The sequence below is a fragment of the Aulonocara sp. 'chitande type north' Nkhata Bay genome, linkage group LG4 (genome assembly GCF_057382095.1).
Source record: "Aulonocara sp. 'chitande type north' Nkhata Bay isolate Kocher_YH1m ecotype deep benthic linkage group LG4, A_spYH_male_GT1.1, whole genome shotgun sequence".
NCBI lineage: Eukaryota > Metazoa > Chordata > Actinopteri > Cichliformes > Cichlidae > Aulonocara > Aulonocara sp. 'chitande type north' Nkhata Bay.
Genome location: NC_141347.1, coordinates 25,545,464 through 25,568,477, shown reverse-complemented (window position 1 = coordinate 25,568,477; position 23,014 = coordinate 25,545,464).

The window sequence follows — 23,014 nt, the reverse complement described above, 5'->3', positions numbered from 1 at the left end:
TTTCAGTCCTCCCTCTCACTTAGTTAGCTCCATCTGTACAGCTGATAATATTAGAGCTGTAACAGACATCTTATGAAGAACAACATTTTTATTTTATATCTATTTTTTGCGAAATGTAGAAAGTCTGAAAACTGATTTCACTTCACTACAAACTCAGTGAAATAATCAATGTTTACTGTTTTGTGCTGAGGCATTATGGGTCTTCCTACTAAATAAATCAAATCAGCTAATCGATAATAATGACATCATCCTCCTCATTGCATAAGAAAAGAGACCCAGAAAACAGTAACAGCTGGTGTATAATGGAAAAATAAACAGACAAAAAAAAAACAGACAAAATGTGACAGAAACACTAGAAAGTATATCCCTGATAATTTTAGATCTGGGGCTGATAGAAGTCATGTTTCTCATCTTCAGCTGTTGGAGGGTAATTAAAGCAGCTTTTTACATAAAGACCAAAATAATGCTCATTCCCACTAGTTCTCAACTCTGTCTGTTGGCTGATCACGTCACACTGCTAAATCCTTGAGCCCTTAAACCCTGCCATGGTATATCATGGCATTATAAAATACCCTGGGCACACTAAAGATTAGGTGGGATGAATAAAGATATAGAAGCCAGAGGTCTCTTAAGATTTCACACTGGTTTTAGCATGTGAAATTCTTCCCTGCAGCTGTCACAACACTGTGTGCAGGGTGCTGTTGCAGCATACCTGTGCAACCCAGCATCTAAACGGAGAACAATCCATATTTTGGTTAACATTTTAAGAGTCTCTCTGGTTTTGGTGCATGCTTCCAGGTGTTTATTATTACCTTGGCATTGCTGCAATTTGTCCGTAAGCAATGCAGGAGGGAGAGTGGCAACAATCGCAGATTTTAAAACCTAACCATTACCAAAACCAGCACTAGTATATTCACAGCAAGCATGGGCAGAATTTTAAAACATAAACAGCATGCTTGACCCAGCTGTGTCGATCCCACAGAGATGAAACTATTGTCTTCTCGGGCTGAATACATTAGCTGTATTTTCACACAGTGAGTTATGGGGGAGAATGCTTGTAATCAGATCAATGGATTTGAATTATTGCACCATACAGATACTATTATATCGCATAAGCTGGCTAAACTTTAGCCAATTGAATTGCCACAATAGCCTGAGTGTGACAGTGTGATTTATGTAGTTTTCAGGTATTTGACTTTAGTATAATGTAAATGAATATTGTAGCGCTATAGCGTGCACCCCTGAGGGTTAGGCTTTGGGGTTTATTTGTCTAGGAAGTATAAAAAAGGGTTCTGTGTACACAGAAATTAGGATTCAGCTCAAATGCACTGCATCTCTTCTTTCCTTTAGTCAACACAATCAGATTGTAAATGGGGTTAGGGGTGATTCATTTTTTTGTTATGCAGCACAGCAAGTTAGACAATAGATTCTCAGCTGCATGAGCTGTCCAGTGTCAGAAATATTTACAATTTACAAATCATGCAGCATGCAGCCTTGACATACAAGCATTTGTTTAGACAGAGTAATGACAAAGATGATTCTCACAGATGTCTTGCGAGAGCATTTGCTGACACAAATCAGGAAATTATTCTCAATAGTGGGAAATTAAAGCATTAGCTACAAGATCTTGTCCTGCAAACGAAGCTTGAAAAATTGCTCCTTTACACTTTTAAAAAAAATATGTAATTGGCCACAAGAGATTAGAGGACCCGTTAACAATTTATTGATGGCATTTGCTGGATTTGCCATAAACTGACGTATTGATTTTCATAAAGCAACAACAAAGTAAGCTGTAAAGTACATCCAACCGTAACCCAGTTATAACAGCATTAAAGCTGATGAGATTTGTTGGAGCTGCTCGGGGTAAAGGTATATATTCATTTCTTTTTCTTTTTTTTTCATTATGCAGCCCACGTCCTGAAGTGTTTAACATCTGAGTGTTAAAGCCACAGAAGGTTAACAAAGCAAGTCATCATTTTCATTAGAGAAGCCGCTAGAGCTAATCATAGAGAGCTCTTGTGAAGTGATTATGTCAAAAACATAATAGGTGTCCTTGTGACGTCAAGATGTCGTGTTTAAAATTGGACAGCTGCAGTAACTTCAGTAGACATGCACTTATGATAGAGGTCATTTTGTCATTTAGAGTATGGAGCTAAACCTTTCATCCTGGAACCGAATATAGCTGCTCAATAAATTTGATTCAGTGCCAACGGGCAATCATGTCCTTTAAGTCCATTAAACATTAACCACTAAGCAAGCTTCTGGTTGTCTTTTTGACGATAGTCTTAGATTGAATAGACTGAGTGCATTTCAGGTTCACATATATTTTTCTCCTCAAGCAATAAGACAGGGAAGTCAGATATTATCCCTTCATGATGCAACAACCTCCATCAGTTTATACAGAAATCCAAACCTCCAGGAAGAATGCCTATGGGCTTCAGCAGCTTCAAAAGTCTAACACTAAGTCCATCTATTCCCCAAAGCTAAGCTTTAATGTTTCAGATTGAGAGTTACCACTGTCAGGGGATCAGATCTTGGACAATTTTATCTTATTGTTATTTTTTGTTTACTTTTTCTTCTCCTAAATAAAAACCTTGTGCTCTTGGGCAAAATACTGACCCCAAGTATGGATGTGTGAATGTTAGATAGAAAGCACTGTAGTAGCACTTGTAGAAAAAGCAAAGGTGATTGGATAAATGAGGCTAATTGTACAAAGTAATTTTGAGCGCTCAGGTGGAGTAGAAAACTGCTATATAGTCCATTTATCAGAGTACACAGGTACATACATTTAAATACATTCACTTAAATGTTTTAATAAGCATTGCTTAAGCTTCTACAATGTTTTCAACTTGACAACACCAAGGCCTGTTAACTTCTCATTAGTGATCAGAATTGACTACCACTGATAATGTCTCCTTGCCAGCATAAAAAGGATTTGCTGGTAGTCACTGGCAGTACTCACTTTCAAACATAAGAACTCTGCACCAAGCATGGTGATGGTAGCACCATGCTCTAAGGCATTGTTTTGCAGCCAGTGGTACTGCTACATTACATAAAGCCAATGAAATAAACACTGAGGGGCTATATCTAAACTCTTTAGCTTCACCTAAAGTCACCAAACTTGGTTGAAACTTGGTTGTTGAACACTTGGTGTTCCAACAGAATAATTATCCCAAACACATACCAAAACTGGTTTTGGAATGAATAAAGCTGACCTCAGCCCTATTGAAAATTTGTGGACTGTACTTAAATTCAGGTCCGTGAAAGAAAACCAACCAATTTAAATTAACTCTACTAATTCTTCCAAGAACAACAGTCAAGTATTTAGGAAGAATTATGCCAAATGGTTGTTGATGGCTACCAAAGCCTCTGGCTGAGGTGCAATTTGCTAAGGGACTGTTACAGCCCCATTGACTTTGTGCAGGTTTGCTCTGTGTGGTCTTTGTGTTCTTGGGTGAAGAGTCAGGAGATGATCAGAAATGCAGAACACCTTGCCAGTGATCTGTTGGGCTATTTAAATCCTACTTTTTCTAGGACTTCCCATTCTCTGTTCGGCTCCAGTCTGCTCTGGTCTGGTGCCACCTCCATGCCTCGACAGCTCCATCTGGTTATCTTAATTTGCTTCTCGCACGTACAATAAGTTTGTCTCACACTTTCCACCTCCTCCATGCACTGCTCTAGACCACTGATTGATACTTACATATACATTATTCAGTTGGATAAACCTTTGGTAACTCTTATTCAGTTGGTGGTGTGACTCCAATTTTTGTTGCTGCTTACAAGCTGTTTGTAACAAAAAAATATTAGTCGGGGTGTTTGTGTATATTTGAGCCTGTATGTGGGAAAATTCAAAATTGATCATTTCACCTGAGAAAAGAAAAGCTGAAAGAAATAATTAAAACCCTCCAAATTACACTGACATTTATGCCCATTATAGGTGTATGTAAACTGCTCACAATTGTAATTGGTAAGATTAAGAAAGCATGAGCTTTTTTTGTGATCTTAATTCAGTCATTTTCTCTTTGTTTCTGCTATTTTCTTGAATTCCTATTGAACTTTTTCTTTAGTTTCCCACCAGTTTACTAGCCCACCTGTGTTGTATTTTTGTAAGCCAAGCATTGTAGCCATTTGTTGTTGTTTTGGGGGTTTTTACCCTCCCAACTGCTCGCTGCTTGGTTTCCCTGCCATGTTGAGTGACCTCCTGTGACCTCTAGTGTGGTAAAACATGTGGATTTTGCACTTACTCTCATTCTTGTTGCCTATCTTGGGGTCCTCTTCTCATGTTTACTATTTCATGCAATTATCTTTTGCAAAAACTGCATCAAATGGAGAACAGTACATTACTACTACTAATGTCCAGTCACATGAAGTGTTCAGGTGTAAAGAAAAAGATAAAGCTTTGTATTCTTGGTGTCAGAGATCTGACCTAATTTAAGTAGGTCATGAGTCAGTCTGTGTGCCTTGCTACATATCATAGCCCCTATATTTCTCTGTCACATTACAATCTCCCAAGGATATAAACACACACCAAATCATAGCCAGAAATTTACTATTTTTCCTCTCCTGATCCTCCAGAGCATGTGATGATGAAGACAGTCTGAAGGCTCTTCACAAGTTTCAGCTGCAGCCTTGTCAACCATAACTATGAATTGTGTCTGGAGTAACTCTTGGATGGTGAAGATGGTGGACAAATCCCAACTAGACACTCTTGGAGTGTTTTCCATCCAGCCAAGACAGACATGACTAGCTGTGGCAGGGATTGACCCCAGCTGAGAGTAACCTCCTTTTGTGTTTGTGCTCACACACTGCTAACAGGGTGTGGGAGAATCAAGATGAAGTCATGGATAGAGTGCAGGTCACCAGCAGACTAATGGAAGCTGAACACTGACGTTGTGAGTCAGATTTTGACTCAACTTGGATGTGGATGCGTGCCTTGAGGCAATGCCCCCACTGGCTTCTGTGCATCTCAGTGTCACCTCATGACAATTCACCTTTAGTAGATGTGACTGCATACACTCCACAGCCAAAAAAAAGCCCTCTCTGTGCTTTTTGTCACCTCTGTCAGATCTTACAACCATTCCAGCGTGCTTTCTAAATTCAGGTGAGGAAGCTGACCTCCCTCTCCCTTGCGGATCATTCAGGGCGTTCATGCTTTGTCTACTTTTACCTCCTAGCAAGAAAATAACTGCTTTTTCCCCCTTTTCGTATGAATAAATAGAACTTGACTCACAGCATCCCTGTAGGTTCAGTAGTACTGTTTACCAAATTCTGGCACAAAGATGTGTTTAATATTGTGCCCTACTACTGGTTTGTATTATTAGTGGTTTTTTAAAATCTTGAAATCAACAGAGTATACATGAAAATTGTGAACCACCTTACTTGTATAATATAACATAATTATCACAATAATCAAAGTCTACTCTATCTAGCTCAATAACAACTATGTATGGTAGAAATTATAGTCAGCTCAAAACCTGTTTATATTTTGCTACTTCACTATTCAATTACAAAGCAGAAAAGTCTACTATTACTTGAATTTCTGTATTTTTTTTCCTTTTTATTGTTTTTTTAATATGTGCTTTATCTTCCCCTTTTTTGTCCCCTCTCAAAAACAAACTGGCTGTTGGTTCTTACTGAAGCTTTACCAGTTACCATTTTGCTTTCTGAACAATACTTATTTGCTGTATTGTGTGTTCCAATGTCTGACCTAATGTTTTCTACACCTATTATAGCTTCCAGTGCCCCTGAGCTGGTAAGGAAATGGAGCCACATTATCAACTAGATAAATGTGGAAAGTGTGAGTAGCAAAGAAAATGAAGTGGAAAAAGTTCTTAGGTGGGTATGGTAATCAAATTCTTTGAGATCTGCCATGGGTCATCACATTGCCTTTGGATGTCCACCTCACACAGAAGAAAAAGAAGAGAAAATAAACAAGATTTGTCAACTGAAGACCTTTGTTCTGCAGGTCAGAACAGAATCTCTTCAATTATACAAAATAAATCGATGACCTGAAAGCTGCTGTGGTGTTTTGATTTGATTCAAAGCAAGATTTGCATTACTAACCTGCTTGTTTTAGCAATCAATTTAAATCTGTTGTCTAAAATTAATTTTCATTCACTTTTTGAACCTTAAGTAGATAAAGGCTAATGATTTGCAAAAAAGTAGCTAATTGATGAATGTAAAATGAATTTTATTTCTTTAACCTTTTCAGTCATAAATGGCTTCCCCCTAACGTTTTTCTTTTTTTTTTTGTGGACCAGACTGTGTCTTATTCATTCCTCACTCCTTCCCCACCTCTCTGTTGTTCCAATTTCCTGTTTCCCCCGTCTCCAATTTTCTTTCACATTCTCTGTTCAAATGTCAAGTAGCAGCTGCCTGGGCCCTGCCATTGCAGTCTGTGCTCATAAATCTGTGCTAATTCTCCACCTCTCTTCGATGGTGTATAAATCTTTTTACTCACAAGAGCACTGGTCCTTTTGACGAATGGGCCAGAGAAAGCACTGGATACCAAGCGAACTCCAGTGGAGCGCATAGTACACACAACCACAGACAGCAGAGATTCAACAGTAAAAACTGTGCAGCAGAAAATCTTTCCAGCATCTCAATAAATGTATCACCCTACCTATTTGATGCTATGGAAAATCTATCTTTCTTTTACACTTGGTTTGATCTTTCATAATGTCTGTTTTATTCTTTAGATTACAAGTGCTGACTTTTAGCTCAAGTCAACACTTGGTGTGGCCACTTTTATTGGTCAACAGAGCCTGAACTCCCTCAGGAAAGCCTTTTTATAATTTCTTAAGTAGTCTTCAGGAATACTTCTCCAGGCTTCTTGAGGGACACTCAAAGCTTTTCTTTGGATTATGGCTGCCTTTTGTTCAGCTCTCTATCAAGATGACACACTGCTTCATTAATTTTGAGGTTCAGGTTCTAGGGAGGCCAATCCATGACTGATAGGGTTCTATTGTGAGTTTTCCTACCCAGGTATGCTTTTAGTACATTGGTAGTGTGTTTGGGATCATTTTCATGCTGAGAAATGGAGCTGTTGCCAACCAGATATTTTCCAGATGTATTGCATGTATTTTATGTCGGATCAAAATCTGAAATCAGGATCAAAACACTTTTCCCAGAATTCTGACAAAATCCACAAAACCACTGGCTGAAATGCAGCCCCAAACCATGAGCTACCACTGTGTTTCCCAGATGGCAATAGACACAGTTTGAACTAAAAGATTTCAAATTTGGATTCATCACTCCGTAAGACCTGTTGCCACTGATTTTCAGCCCAGCTCTTGGGCAATTTGACTGCAGCTTTTTCTCCCTGTTTCCCTTCCTTGAGAATGGCTGCTTGACAGTCACCCTTCCACTGAGACCATTACTAATGATCCTTGGATGGCTCAACTGAAGGGCCAGTTGTATCTCTCAGGTGCTGTGTCAGGTCTAAGCTGGATTTCCTAAGGACATGACTTTCGGATGTTGTTCATCTGCTTTAGGTTTTTTTTTTTAGGCCTGCTACATTTGTCTTCCACTTGTCCAGTTCGCTTACATTTTAAGGAAACACTGAACACCATGCCGGGATATGTCAAGTTTTTGGCCAACAGCTTTTTATGGAATCACTTTGTTGGTGCAAAAACACTATTTTATGCCTGTCATTCTGTGTTATCTTTGGCATTTTTCATAGATTCAACTGAAGAAATTGGAGCAAGTTGTGTTTTTTTGTGACAGACTGCTAGTAACAAAGTATCTAAAGATACATTTAAACGTTTTATGCTCGAATAACTCATAGGTCAATGTTAAGTGGCTTAACAAAATTAAAACAAAAAACAAAATAAAATAACATAATACATAATTATTCCTCAAGAGCACTTAAAAAAAACTCTGCCTCTCTGGGAGCAAAATATAAAGACACAAGGGTTGGTTCGACAATTCTGCACCATAATGTATTTTAAACACACTTGTAAGTATTTTGTTTAATCGTGTTTTATCTTAGGAGTAAAATAACCTGCATGTTAAATAAAACCATATAACCCAACAGCTACAAGCAATTAATTCACTAAAAGGGTGAAAAAAGTCATGTTCTGAAGATTCAGTTCATTAGTCAAATGTAGAGGATAGCATTATGATCAAGGTTCTGGCTTGACGAAGCACAACAGTGGACCATCTAATTGCCATAACAACACATGAGTCAAGACTAGCTTGGTGGAAAAGATTTGTTTGTTGCCACACAAGTGAATCCGTGAGTGGGTGTTGCGCTCAAGGAAAGGGAATAAGGATTTGCACAGCCACCAGCGAACAAACAGTTGTTAATTTGTGCTTCATTAATACCAGCTGCCTGAGTAGGCTCAGTTGATCTCCATGTCAACACACATTATGAAGTCAATCAAACAGCTTGACTACTTGCTGAGAAACCAATCATAATTGATCCCTTTGACTCACTGTGAGTAAGAAAGAGAAACTCTGCTGGCTCGTCACGCTCGTTCAAAAAGGCATCTTGATGATGCAATCCCATGGCACGCTCTGGGCATTTGTCCATCACTTTGAACAGTAAATGAAAGTGTGACAGATGACATCAGTCATTATGAAAAGCCCGTCATGGCACTTGTCCTTTGCAGATCTCAATATCAAGTCAAACTAATACTTTACAGGTGATGATGAGAATGGTCTCCAGGAGAAAAGGTTGTTTTCTGACTTGAAATAAATAACACATTAGGATTTTGTATGCGGGACTTTTATTTTAGCCATTTCAAGTAAGAATAGTTTCTAAATGAGTTCTGAAAAGGATCCAAAGCTTTGATGTCACATTTTAGTGATAATTTAGATGCAGTATAATATGCTGTTAAAAAATCAATTCATCAAAATCTAAGTTACCTGTCTGTATGATGAACGCAATGTCCTCAAATAAAATTTACAGGAAAGAGAGATGTGACTCCTGAGATGGTATAAATTGATGACTGCTGTGCACAGGCACCTCTGTGGACAGACTGTGCCAGGCTAAATCAGGATAGCCAAACAGAATGAGCCGGGTTTTTTTCTTCCTATCAATGCTGCTGAAGTAACACAGGCCCAAAGGTCTGCAACTCCAGATGGTCAGTCTGTCCTTGAGTGCCCAGAATAAAAGTTAAAGAAGCAGGCTTCTGAAAAGGCTCTTCATTTATTATAGGCAGGGGGTTCTGAAAAGTGAACAAGAACACAGTTCCCCTGCCCAAAGACATTAAGTGTATATAAAAGGTGGAAAGAGTAACCCAGACAGTTCTTGGACTTCAGGTCTTCAGCTCTTGTGTGGTCTGTTGCTGTCTTCTTTTCCTTATTATTTTCTCTTCTTCTCTTTTTAAACCTGACATGATTATATTTGGAAGTGACCTGAACCTGGGGAACTAACACTAATGCTGGTTAGTACCAGTATTCATTGTGATATTTTAAAGGACTGTTAATTTTTGCTGTTAATAAAGCAAATAAAATATAATAAAAATGGAACAGCCAGCATTTTAGTGTGTTTTAGTTGAACTAAACAATATCAGCCAATAATATGTGGTGAATATGAAAGGGAAGTTTCCTAACCTTAATGAACTACTAATTTCCGTTCATGCCATAATGAATCAAATTCACATTTCAATAAAATCCTCTTATTTCATATTTTTATCCTCTTGTTTTGCAGTTGAAAAAGCCCAAATTGGACAAGATTTCTATTTTACTATTTTTAGGCTTGTTCACCTACCAAGGTTTTATATATTCTTCTGCCATCATCAGCTTTACTGATGAAATATTCCAGTCACCCTTAGGTGGAAGCTTGCTATTGGTGGAACACCATATGTGGAAGACACATGCTAGTGTAACACCACTAGAAAAGACTGTGTCCATGAGTGTGTCCATGGCCTCTGTGAAAAAGAAAAAGTATTTCAATTGTGCTTTGAAAAGGCAGTGCCTTGGAGGTTTTTTGCTTGTTTGTTTTTTCATATCCAAGTCTGTTTTGTGGATATACCTAAGGACAGAAACAATGCGACCTTGGTGATGGGGACGCGAGATCAGATAATGGGTTTAAATTTCATTTTGAAGAAAAGATTTACGAACTCCTCGTTTTGTTTGGATGGCATATTATTTTATGATTTGACACAGTTAATATATTTGAAATTAAATGTAAACAAACTATTGTAAGGGTGATTTATTAATTTTTTTATTGGTATAAAATTGGGGGGGGGGGGGGTATCACATACCTCTTCAGTGAAGTCAAAATACTTAAACTATCTATTGCAGTATTATCTCTTCCAATGAAACAAAGGATATAAGAGGCATTTGGACAAACAAACAATCAATTTTACAAGTTTCAGGGGGTGGGGGTGGTGCAAGTGGGGAGGTGGGGGATGGTTGCCCTCCCATGACCCCCTGTAGATCGTCCCCCGGCCATTTATGTAAAACAGAAATCATTAATTGGTATCACTTTTCTTTTGAAACATCACCATCACGGTCATTAAATTTCTTTTTTAGGAGCAATTACATTACCAAGGTTATGTTTTGTCAAAACATAGTTTCTCAGACTGCTCAGTGTCCATTTTATTTTGTCAACTTTCAAAAGGTTGATTATGGTTCACAAAACACTTAAATCTATTTTAGAAATTGATTAATTAAGATGTCAACTCTTTTTAAAAAAAAACAAATATTTTGCTCAAAAGATATACAATATGTAGTTATACTGGATGAGTGAACTGTTCAGTAGTAACTGGTTTGGTCACTCAATTTTTGCTCCCCTTCACATGCTAGTGTGAAATTGTTCCTGTATCATTTGGACATGAGGGATTGGATGAGGTTGTGAAGCATCATGTAGGGTGCTAGGGTGCAACCGCAAACCAACTAAAAATAATTATCATGTTTAGCAACTTTGTTTGTACATGTTTTCACCTAATTAAGATCGAAAATAAAAGTAAAAATACATGTAAGCTAGTATTGAGACTTGAATTACTTAAAGAAGTGATGAAGAGATGTGCGATGCTGGATGCTGGAGCACAAACCAGTAGGTAGTGGGGGAGGGCTTAGGTAAAATATGAGTGTACTGCCAATCCCAATGAAATGTTGGAGTAGCTGTGCCCTCCCCACCACAGTAATTCATAACAGCACTGCCACATCTTCTCTGACAGGTTCAGTAAATCTCTCACCATTTTTACTGTTTAAACCCTTACTCATTGCTTTTCTTGAGCCACACACCCAAAGCAGGTAGTGGAGGCAAATTGTAAACAAGATGCCAAGCACTGTTAGTCCTACAGTAGTACTGAGGTAATGAAATAGTGCTATATAGACATAAACCAGAAGCGCATACTATGTCCATGTATCTGAATGTGCCAACATGCTATTGCTATAAGGAGCATGCATACAGTTAGGATAAAAAAAGTAAGTAAATCATATTAAATTCAGTTTTACATATTAGGACATAATAGAAAAATCTTAGCAGGTCTTCATTTTAGATAAATATTTCACATGAACTTGGCAGAACATGAATGACGCATTATATATATATATATATATATATATATATATATATATATATATATATATATATGTATATATATATATATATATATATATATATGTATATATATATATATATATATATATATATATATATATATATATATATATATATATATATATATATATATATATACTTAACACCCAGCACGCCCCTGCGGGCGGTTTATCCTTCAAGCTCGGGTCCTCTACCAGAGGCCTGGGAGCTTGAGGGTCCTGCGCAGTATCTTAGCTGTTCCCAGGACTGCGCTCTTCTGGACAGAGATCTCCGATGTTATTCCCGGGATCTGCTGGAGCCACTCGCCTAGCTTGGGAGTCACCGCACCTAGTGCTCCGATTACCACGGGGACCACCATTACCTCCACCCTCCACATCCTCTCGAGCTTTTCTCTGAGCCCTTGGTATTTCTCCAGCTTCTCGTGTTCCTTCTTCCTGATATTGCTGTCATTCGGAACCGCTACATCGATCACTACGGCCGTCTTCTTCTGTTTGTCTACCACCACTATGTCCGGTTGGTTAGCCACCACCATTTTGTCCGTCTGTATCTGGAAGTCCCACAGGATCTTAGCTCGGTCATTCTCCACCACCCTTGGGGGCATCTCCCATTTTGACCTCGGGACTTCCAGGTTATACTCGGCACAGATGTTCCTGTACACTATGCCGGCCACTTGGTTGTGGTGTTCCATGTATGCCTTGCCTGCTAGCATCTTGCACCCTGCTGTTATGTGCTGGATTGTCTCTGGGGCATCTTTACACAGCCTGCACCTGGGGTCTTGCCTGGTGTGATAGACCCCAGCCTCTATGGATCTTGTACTCAGAGCTTGTTCTTGTGCTGCCATGATTAGTGCCTCTGTGCTGTCTTTCAGTCCAGCTTTGTCCAGCCACTGGTAGGATTTCTGGATATCAGCCACCTCCTCTATCTGCCGGTGGTACATACCGTGCAGGGGCCTGTCCTTCCATGATGGTTCCTCGTCTCCCTCCTCTTTCTTGGGTTTCTGCTGCCTGAGGTATTCACTGAGCACTCGGTCAGTTGGGGCCATCTTCCCAATGTATTCTTGGATGTTCCTTGTCTCATCCTGGACTGTGGTGCTGACACTCACCAGTCCCCGGCCCCCTTCCTTCCGCTTAGCGTACAGCCTCAGGGTGCTGGACTTGGGGTGAAACCCTCCATGCATGGTAAGGAGCTTTCTTGTCTTTATGTCAGTGGCTTCTATCTCCTCCTTTGGCCAGCCTATTACCCCAGCAGGGTACCTGATCACGGGCAGGGCGTACGTGTTGATGGCCGGGATCTTGTTCTTACCATTCAGCTGACTCCTCAGGACTTGCCTGACCCTCTGCAGGTACTTGGTGGTTGCAGCCTTTCTAGCGGCCTCTTCATGGTTCCCATTTGCCTGCGGGATCCCCAGGTACTTGTAACTGTCCTCTATGTCTGCAATGTTGCCTTCTGGTAGTTCAATCCCCTCAGTTCTGACTACCTTCCCTCTCTTTGTTACCATCCGACTACACTTCTCCAGTCCGAACGACATTCCAATGTCATTGCTGTATATCCTGGTAGTGTGGATCAGTGAATCGATGTCTCGTTCACTCTTGGCATACAGCTTGATGTCATCCATGTACAGGAGGTGGCTGACAACTGCTCCGTTCCGTAGTCGGTATCCGTAGCCAGTCTTGTTAATGATCTCACTGAGGGGGTTCAGGCCTATGCAGAACAGCAGTGGGGACAGAGCATCTCCTTGGTAGATCCCGCACTTGATGGTGACTTGTGCTATGGGCTTGGAGTTGGCCTCTAGTGTTGTACGCCACATCCCCATTGAGTTCCTGATGAAGGCTCTTAGGGTCCCATTGATCTTGTACAATTCTAGGCATTCCAGTATCCAGCTGTGGGGCATTGAGTCATAGGCCTTCTTGTAATCAATCCAGGCAGTGCACAGGTTGGTCAGTCTGGTCTTGCAGTCTCGGCTGACTGTTCTGTCTACCAGTAGCTTGTGTTTTGCGCCTCTGGTATTCTTGCCAATTCCTTTCTGTGTCCCACTCATGTATTGACCCATGTGCCTGTTCATCTTAGCCGATATGATGCCTGACAGGAGCTTCCATGTAGTACTGAGGCAGGTTATTGGTCGGTAGTTGGAGGGGACCGGTCCCTTCTTGGGGTCCTTGGGGATCAGGACCGTCCGACCTTCAGTTAGCCATTCCGGGTCTCGTTAACTAGCAGCTGGTTCATTTGTGCTGCCAGACGCTCGTGGAGTGCAGTCAGCTTCTTTAGCCAGTAGGCGTGAACCATGTCGGGCCCTGGTGCTGTCCAACTCTTCATACTGGAGACCCTTTCTTGGATATCTGCCACTGTGATGGTTACTGGACCCTGTTCAGGGAGGTCGCTGTGGTCTGCCCTCAGATCCACTAGCCACTGAGCATTGCCGTTATGGGTTGCGTCCTTCTCCCATATGCTCTTCCAGTATTGCTCCGTCTCCAGCCTTGGTGGTGCTGTTCTCTTATTATTGTTCCCTTGCCACTGAGAGTACACCTTTGCTGGTTCTGTGGAGAACAGCTGGTTTATTCTCCTGCCTTCTATCTCTCTGGTGTACCTCCTCAAATGGCTGGCCAAGGCTGTGAGTCTTTGCTTGGCAGTTTCCAAGGCCTCAGGTATGGACAGCTTGCTGTATTTCTTATGCACCTTCTTTGTCGCACCTTTCTGCAACTCCGTTAGTTGGCTAACCTCCCTCCGTGCTACTTTGATCTTGCCCTCTAGCCTCCTTCTCCATGGAGGGTACTGCCCCTTGTGGCTGTTCAACTTGTAGCCAAGCATCTCACTGATCACTGCTGCCGTATTGTAGATCAGCTTGTTAGTGTCGGTAATCGTGGTTGTAGGTATTGTCCGTAGTACTGCATTAACATCATCTAGCAGACCTTCTGAGGGTACTTCACGTAATCTTGGTAACCGGCTACGGGGGATCCAGGTTTGATCCTATTTTTCAGGTCAGTTCCTCTCGCACTCAACGATCCTTCTCCTATCGCACTTGGGGCTATGTACCCAATCTCGGGTGGGGGTGATGATATCTCCCCCCTGACCTGGCGTCCTGACTCCTCCTTGCCGTAGCATTTGTGTTGTACCTCGTCAATCTCTAGCTGTGAGAGCAGTCCCTTCTTTCGAATGTTGGAACACTGAGCTACTAGTTGTTTCGCCGTCATTGTGGATGTTGGGTATCGAAGAATCCATAGGTCCGTCATCCTATTCATGTAGCCCCTTCCGCCGGGGTTACTTGCGTAGTAGCATTCCAACAACGCCCTGTTTTCGTCTCTTGCCCACCGATGCCTTCTTGTTCCAGTAGCCCACTTTTCGTCAGGGTGCCCTGGTTCCTCAACACCTGACGCGGACCTTGTTGATCCGGGCGACGGATTGTTTTTTGTTTTTCCTGCAGTATATAAAAATTGCTGTATCTCCAAAATAAAACTATGAAGACACTCAAAATAAATTTCCTGTTCTTCTAAACTATTTTTTGCAACTGTTTTGTATTTAAAGTTTTGAGGGATAAGCCTCTTAAATTTCCCCAAGTAGAAATATACGTAAAAAACAAAACAAAAACGATTTTCAATTTTTTTGTAGTTTATCGCACTTTTTTGCAATTAATGTAATTACTATGGACTTAATGCATACATATTATTAAAATATGGGTTATAACAGTTGTATTGATGTATAGCAACTTGAAATGCTCCCAAAAATGGCACTACAACAAAAAAATATATATATAAGCTCTGGCGGACTTGGTTCTATGGTAGGTCTTAAAGGGTTAAATAAATATCGTCAAATAATCGAGATCTCAATTTCAGTGAAAATAATTATCATTTTTGCCATAATCGAGCAGCCCTACTGTCACGGTCACGTATAGCTTTCCGTTGCCCTGGAGGTCCACCCATTTGTAGTAGTTAGGGCAACAGAAGATGCCTGGGACAGTTCAGCCACAACTTAAATCTTTTCCTGCTCATACATGCTTGGAACGATCTTGCCACTAAAGTGGACGCGAACGGGATATCATAGCGTGGCTCAAGCACGTTCATCATAGTTTAAACCCCTTGTTTTGCACAACGGAATACGGCCTCCCGTCTGCAGCTAAATACCCCCAATAGCTTTTGTAATAGTTTTAGCCCGGTCGGATTGGGCAGCAAAGGGCTACTTAAATACCGCAAACTCCTCTGCTCCTCCACTTGGACCGCTAGCCATAACTATCGCTTGACAGACCCACCTTACGCACCATACACATACTTTTTTTCCTTCTTTTTCAACCTCGGATCACGTGCGTGCCGAACCGTGGAGTGGGATCGGTTCGGATTACGGATCAACCGTGATCCACTGCACCACTAGTTATAACCGATTAAACGTGATCTCCCCCGGTACCGGGACGTGGGGCTTAAGTGGTTAATTTTATTTATGTAGTTCCAAATAGCCTCAAGACACTTTATGTTGTAACTCAAAGACTATACAATAATACAGAGTAAACCCCAAAAATCATATGAGCCCCTTTGATGTAAGCACTTAAAGACAGTGGGAAATAAAAACTCCCTTTTAACAGGAAGAAACCTCCAGGCTCAGGGCAGGGCAACCTTCCATCACCCCATTTGGTTTGGGCACCCCCAGCTGATGTCTAAACCTATAGTGGTGAAGAAGAAACACTCAGCATACCATGGGAATCCCCTAGCAGAGTCACTAAGGAAGCGTTCAGGGCCACTTCATCCAGTTATATCTATATGTTTTATCAAAAAAGAAAGGTTTTAAGCCTAACCTTGGAAGTAGAGAATGGTGTCTGTCTCTTGAATCCAAACTGGAAGCTAGTCCCACAGAAGAGATACCTGAAAGTTGAAGGCTCTGCCTCAGATTCTACTTTTAAACACCCTAGGAAACCAAGTAAGCCAGCAGTCTTAGAGATAGGTGCTCACTGTGGTGGCATGGTACTGTGAGGTCTTTAATATAAGGTTGTAACAGGGAACCAGTGAAAAGCGCTCTCATTCTTGTCCCTGCCAATTCTCCCACTGCAGCATTTTGGGTTGACTGAAGACCTTTTCATGTTGTTTTTAGGACAGCCTGATAATAATGAATTACAATAGTCCAACTTAGCAGCTAGTTTTTCATCATCACTCTGACACAGGAGGTGTCTAATTTTAAAGATATTGTGCAAATGTAAGAAAGCAGCCCTACAAATTTGTTTAATATGCACATTGAAGGATAGATCCAGGTCAAAATGACTTCAGGATGCTGTGCAATGTTGCTGGAGGCCAGTATGTCAGGTTTTTGAAGACATTCCTGCAGTAAATTGCAGGAATGTGTAGGCGTCATCTAGCTTCATAGATCGACAAAGCTGGGTATCATCTGCGAAGAAGCACAAATGTATTATATGTCTTTGAATGATACTGGCTAAGCGAAGCACGTCTAATGTAAATACAATTCATCCTAGTACTGAAACCTGTGCAGCTCCCTAATTAAATCCTAATTAAAGTGTTTGAAGAAGACGTAATTGGTGCTGGATGCTAATCTCTGTAATAAAAATCTACTTTTTCCCAGAAGCAGATGTCCAGGAAAAAAATTTTCCTGGACATTTTCCAAGGTCAGACCATACAATAAAAATGCAAAATACAGAAGTGTTGCATCTGAGACTCAACAGGCCTCAGTTGGCATGTCGAATGACAATCTTCATGACAGTAAAATTAGGAAAAGACTGAAAAAGTATGCCTTGTTTGTAGGAGTTACTGGAAAAAGTATGAGGAAAAACAATGTATTGTCTTTCTAAAAAGAAGGTGACACCATAGCTTAGGTTTGCAAAGTTTCATCTGAACAAACCACAAGACTTCTGAAACAAAACCCTGAGTCATTCCTCTGTATAGCAATGTTTTCTTGAATTAACTGGGCCATCCATCCAACAGTTAAAGCTTGGCTAAAATTCAGTCATGCAACATGATGATGATCCCAACCAAGCACACCAGCAAATCTATAACAGAATGGCTGAAAATGAAAAGAATCAAGTGTAGCAATGGCCCAGTGAGAGTCCACAGCACAAGTCCACTGAATTGCTGTTGTGGGACCTCAGCATAAATGAATATGTTGTGGAAGTCTGAAATAAATGGAGATGCACACAACAATGTTGTCTTTATGAATTTTATTTACCTTGGCAAAGGAGTCAAGCAGCAATGCAAACAGTATGACACAACTGTGCATGTTTGTTTGGTTCCTATAACAAAGAGATTTCAACACTAGAATATTTATCAGTAAAAGTTATCTACCAGGGTCACAGAATACGTTGTGTGCATAAGATAACTTGTATATCAACATGTGGTATATCTAAGGATTATATGGAGACAAAGTATAACAATGGAGTTTTTCATTCAGTAAGCTCAGGTTAATAGCGTTTGTGGATTTTTGAAATTGTTCCTGAGCCCACGCAAGGATTCTCAAGATGGAATCATACATGTTTTTAATGCAATGCTTTCTGAGGACAGCAAAATTGTGGAGTCCAAAACTTTTTTTCAGCCTGCTCCCTTGCACGCAGATATTTCTCCAGATTGCTAAAATATTTTGATGATATTAAGGACTGTGGATGATTCAGTTCAATTACTTTACAATTTTACATTCAGGAATACTATCCAAAATTGTTCTACAATTTGCAGATTTTTTTTTTTTTTGCAGCTTGGTGGACCTCTGTATATGTGTGCTGCTGGGGGTCTTTGTCTCTCTGTTATACCTCAGTCATTTTAGTGACCTGCTGCCAGATAAGCTAATTAGTTGCAGTCCTCCTCCAGCTCTTTCTTTTTAGCACCACTCACTTTTCCACCCATTTGTCACCCCTGTCCCAATTTTTTTTTAAATATGTTGTTGCCATCAACAACAACATGACTTAATATTTTTCTTAAAATGGTACATTTTCTTACTTTAAAGATTTGATAGCACTTCTGTGTTCTGTTGTGAATAAAACATGGGCTTATGAGACCTGCTAATTATTGCATTCGGACTTTTTTACAGTTTCCCAAGTTTATTTTGGAATTGGGGTCATATGTCTTAATATGACTTTAGAACTGAAACAGGGTTTACTTTCTTTGTACTATCACTGTGTATAAGATGGTGTTTGTGAGTTAAAAAGGTATCACTAGAAGCAATTTAATTATCCTGACACTAAGTGAAGGGCACTGAGGGATTATAGAGGTTAAGTACTGCATTCCATTAGTGGTCTGACACTTCCACCACATCAATTCATTATCTATAATTATCCTGATATGCTGATAAAAAAAGAACTCAAGATATTAGGAACTCTAACTATTGTTACGCTTGGAGAGTTTTGAATATAAGATCCTTGGATCCCTTATTTCCACACTCAGGATGATATGGCAAATATGTAAAATTTCCAGTTGGGTTTGTATCTATGTATGATCCAGGCATGAGTGAGAGCAGAAAAAAATAAGTTGCCCTCGGGTGCAGAGGGGTCTGCTTAGAACATGAATAATATATTGAAATAGCTGGTGATTTATTCTACAGTAAACATCCTTTTGACAGAATGCGGCACATGTTGGAGGGTGGCTGTGTGCTCTTAACACCCAACTGCTTGTGCGCTTGCATGCACATCAGCAAGTGTGAACCTTGTGCAGGGTGCTAGCTGAGCTCATCACAGGTGAGGGCCGTGTGTGGGTTGCTGTCATCTGTCCTCCATCATTCCACCACCCCTTCCTGTCCCCGAATCTCACGGCTGTTTCATGTCATTCATTAATGGATGCCCCAGGGCCAACAATAGCTCACTACAGCCTTTTATTACTGTCACTTCATTCTCAGAGCGTTCAAGGTCAAATCTACTTCACTGTCATTCACTTGTCAGACTCAGCCTGCTGACATTTGTGTTATAGGGAACAAGAATGTGTGTGCGTCTAAAAAAGAGAGAGAGAAAAGGAGACAGAATGACAGAGGAGAAGGAAGGCAAATAATAAAATGTCAGGAGATTCACCCTGTGAACAGATGTAGTCTGTTCGTTGTCCTTGATTAACCGTGATGAGCGTAGCTCCTAAGAGGGTATAATGTGTAAGTAAAAATATAAAGGCGATATGTTACCTATTGAGAATATTTAATCAAAGAGTCAATGTTTTAGGAGGGAAATGATTAATTTTAAGAGCCTTGAGGATTTGTTCAAATTAAATGTGGTAGGACAAACTGAGAGAAAGCTATTCTAACTTTGATGAATTGACTGATATAGTATTAATTTTCTGTAGACTGCGGTAGTGTGCTGAGCAAATGCACTGCTGCAAAAGAAAAAAGTTGAAATCCTTTACTGATTGTGTAGTTTGAGAGGAAAATGATATGGTCAGTGGGAACTAAAATCGCCAACTCTTTGAGGACTTGATTCGAAATCATACGAAAAATCAAAGTTGAAAATTTAAATCACAGACTGATCTAACCGGTCAAATAAAGTTTCTCAGTAATGCGTATGGACCCACTAGCCTGTATGCACTGCTGAGAGCCACTGAGAATGGTCCTGAGGAGACAATGTATGGTGTCCTGTGGGATTCCCTCCAAGACTTCAGTCTAATATCAGTAAGCTCCACAACTGGTGGAGAATGCACCAATACATATCACAAAGGTCTCAGATCTTGTCATGCAGAAACTGCCACACACTCTGTTCACATGAGGTTGGGTATTTTTCTACACCAAGAGAAACCCAGGTGCCACTGAACCAGCATAAGGTCTTACTATGAATTTGAGGGTTTCATCCCTGTACCTGTATACCAGTCAGGGTACCGGTGGCTACCATGCAGAAGTCTGTGTAATTCTCTAAGCATACGGCACAGGGCTCAGACCATCACTGACCCACTGCCCCTGATGTTGTAAGTAGCCATGGCATCTCCAAACCCTTTCACGCTTGTCACAGGAACACACTTTTAACCTGCTTTCATCTGTGAAGAGAATAGTACATCAGTAGGGGATCTGCCACTTTTGCTGTTGATCTTCATCATTTGATCAGAAACATAAAGACTCCAGCATAGCCTTCTGAAGGTAATTTTTTTATGGCTCTGATAGTGCTCCTCCTGTCCCTTCTTGTTCAACTGGGTTGATGCCCCTCTACAACTCTGCTTGCCCTCCTCTAGAATTTTAATACTGCGCTGGGAGAGAAAGCAAACCATGTTGCAATGGTAAATATGGATTTGCCAACCTGGATAAGCTGCACTACCTGTGCAGGCTGAATTAACTGCAAATACCATGTCATTTTGGGGGGGCTGTCTTGTTGTTGCCTCTCCATTGCACCTATTTTCACTTACCGGTATTTTAAACAAAGCAGCTGAAATGCATTCACAATTCTTAACCCTTCCTAACTGGATAAACTGATATCACTGATTTTTTTTTTTTAAACAAAGTTTGTGTTATACTGTGAAGATTGAGTGGTCTCTAATTTAATTTTTAGCATTGCCTTTTTCCTCATTTGGTGTTTTGATGATGATGTTGTTAGCGTTCTATGCCAGTCCAAAATCTCAGATGAATGTTTAAGTCTGATGTGTATACAATCAGACTTTTCTGAATAGTTTTTCATATATCAATGGATAAATTACACATTTGAGCTTCTGGTAAAAATACTGATAACATTTAGTATTTTAGTTAAAATCATTAAATTTCACTTTTAAGGTACCACAGAATGCTGGAATTCTTAGTTTGGACCAAATGTTTTAAGTTCAGTTTAATAATGGCTCCAAGTGCAAACACAAATGGGTGATAGGTGGAGGAAACTGTCCAGGACTGAATTAAAATTAACCCGAGGTTTTGGTGAGTTTTAAAACATTTTTACTGCATTTGTGAAAGAAGTGTGTTTTTGCAAACAAGGTAATTAAGGCTTTTTCTTTTGACTGCTGAACACAAAGGGTGCAAAATTATGTTTTAAGTTATTGTGGGTAACTTAATGCTGAGACATTTCATTTTTGTACAATTTGAGTGTGTTTTCCAATTATCAGTGAAAGAAGGAGTCGTGAAAACCAGAATGATTTGATATTAAGAAGAGCAAAAGACATTTTCAAAGGTGAAGCTCTGTTAAAAAGGCGATTATTAGCTAATAGCTTGAGGAACAACTCGCACAATTTTCTTTTTTACAGAAAGTCGGGAATTACGTATCTGGCTTTGTTATGGTAATTCCTACGTTGCATACTGGATTTTTCTGCATGGCCTATTGTTCAGGGCAGGGATTTCTTCTTTTTCAAGTTTTATTATCTGTGAAATCATTCATCTGATTTTGACTTTTTTAAAGAATATTATGTACATTTTGTATAAGAAGCTGTATATAAAGTATAAGTCCCCTACTTAGAAAAAAGCTACAAGCCTCCAAATCTGTTTTCAGAGACTGTAAATCTAATATTTCAGAAACATCCAGCATCCATCATTCTATGTTACCTTGAGCTATATTCCTGACAGTCTATATTCAAAGAGTGATAGTACAGATATGTACCCTAAAAAAATTGAAGCACCTAGCTCAAGTAGTTTTCTAAATAAAGCTACAAAAAATCCCATCTAAAAACAACCCTGCCGTGATTTCATTAAATAGTTTCAGAATCAGAATCAGAATACTTTATTCATCCCGAGGGAAATTAGGGGTTACAGCAGGCAGCACGCTAATGGCGCATGCGCACTCACAAAGGAACCTTCTGACCAACTTTACACAAACATCACATTGGGCAGACATGTCAGAAGGTAGGCTGATAGGAAAAAAACAACGAAAATACACTACATGAGGTAAGAGGAGGAGAAAAAAAACTCCACTCAGACTGAGCTCCTAGTGGGAGAACAGTTTGATAAAAGAAAGTAAACTAATGACAGCAGCCACCTGAATTTTAACATAATTATTATTAGAAGTCCGCCTTTCCCCTGGAAAATACTCAGGCAAATCCAAAATGACCAGATGGGAGGCATTTGATGAATGAATGAAATACATGGACATGTAATTCAAAATATTAAAAAAAAAGGCTTCTTTAATTCTTAATGCAACACAACTGAACAGCAACATAAACTGCACTTTTCAAAATTGCACAAATGATTTGCTTCACTGTGTTTTGACATTAATGTGATTGACTCTTGATTGTTGTAATGCTCATCGGGTGTTATCAGTGTGACACAGAGGAGCTCTGATTTTATCAACCTTCACTGTGCAAATAAGTGTCTCTCTCCTGCTCTCTCTCGTCTCTATCTCTCTCTTTTTCATATCTAAATGATACATTTGTGCATTCCTTACTTTTAAAACATCTTATTTAGTAAATGCAAAAGTAGTGACCCCATTGTCTTGGTGCATGCTCAGTCATCCAGGTAAGTAAATCCCAAAAGGTTGATTCTGTTCATCTGGGCATAGCGTTTTCAGTGGGAGAAATGTTTCATCACGTATCCAAGTGACTTCTTCAGTCTCAGCTGACTGCAGGTTTCCCCAACCTTATAAACAGTACATTTGCACAAAAACTGAAACTAGCCCACTGAATGAACAATGGGCTGGGAGGTCATGGCCAT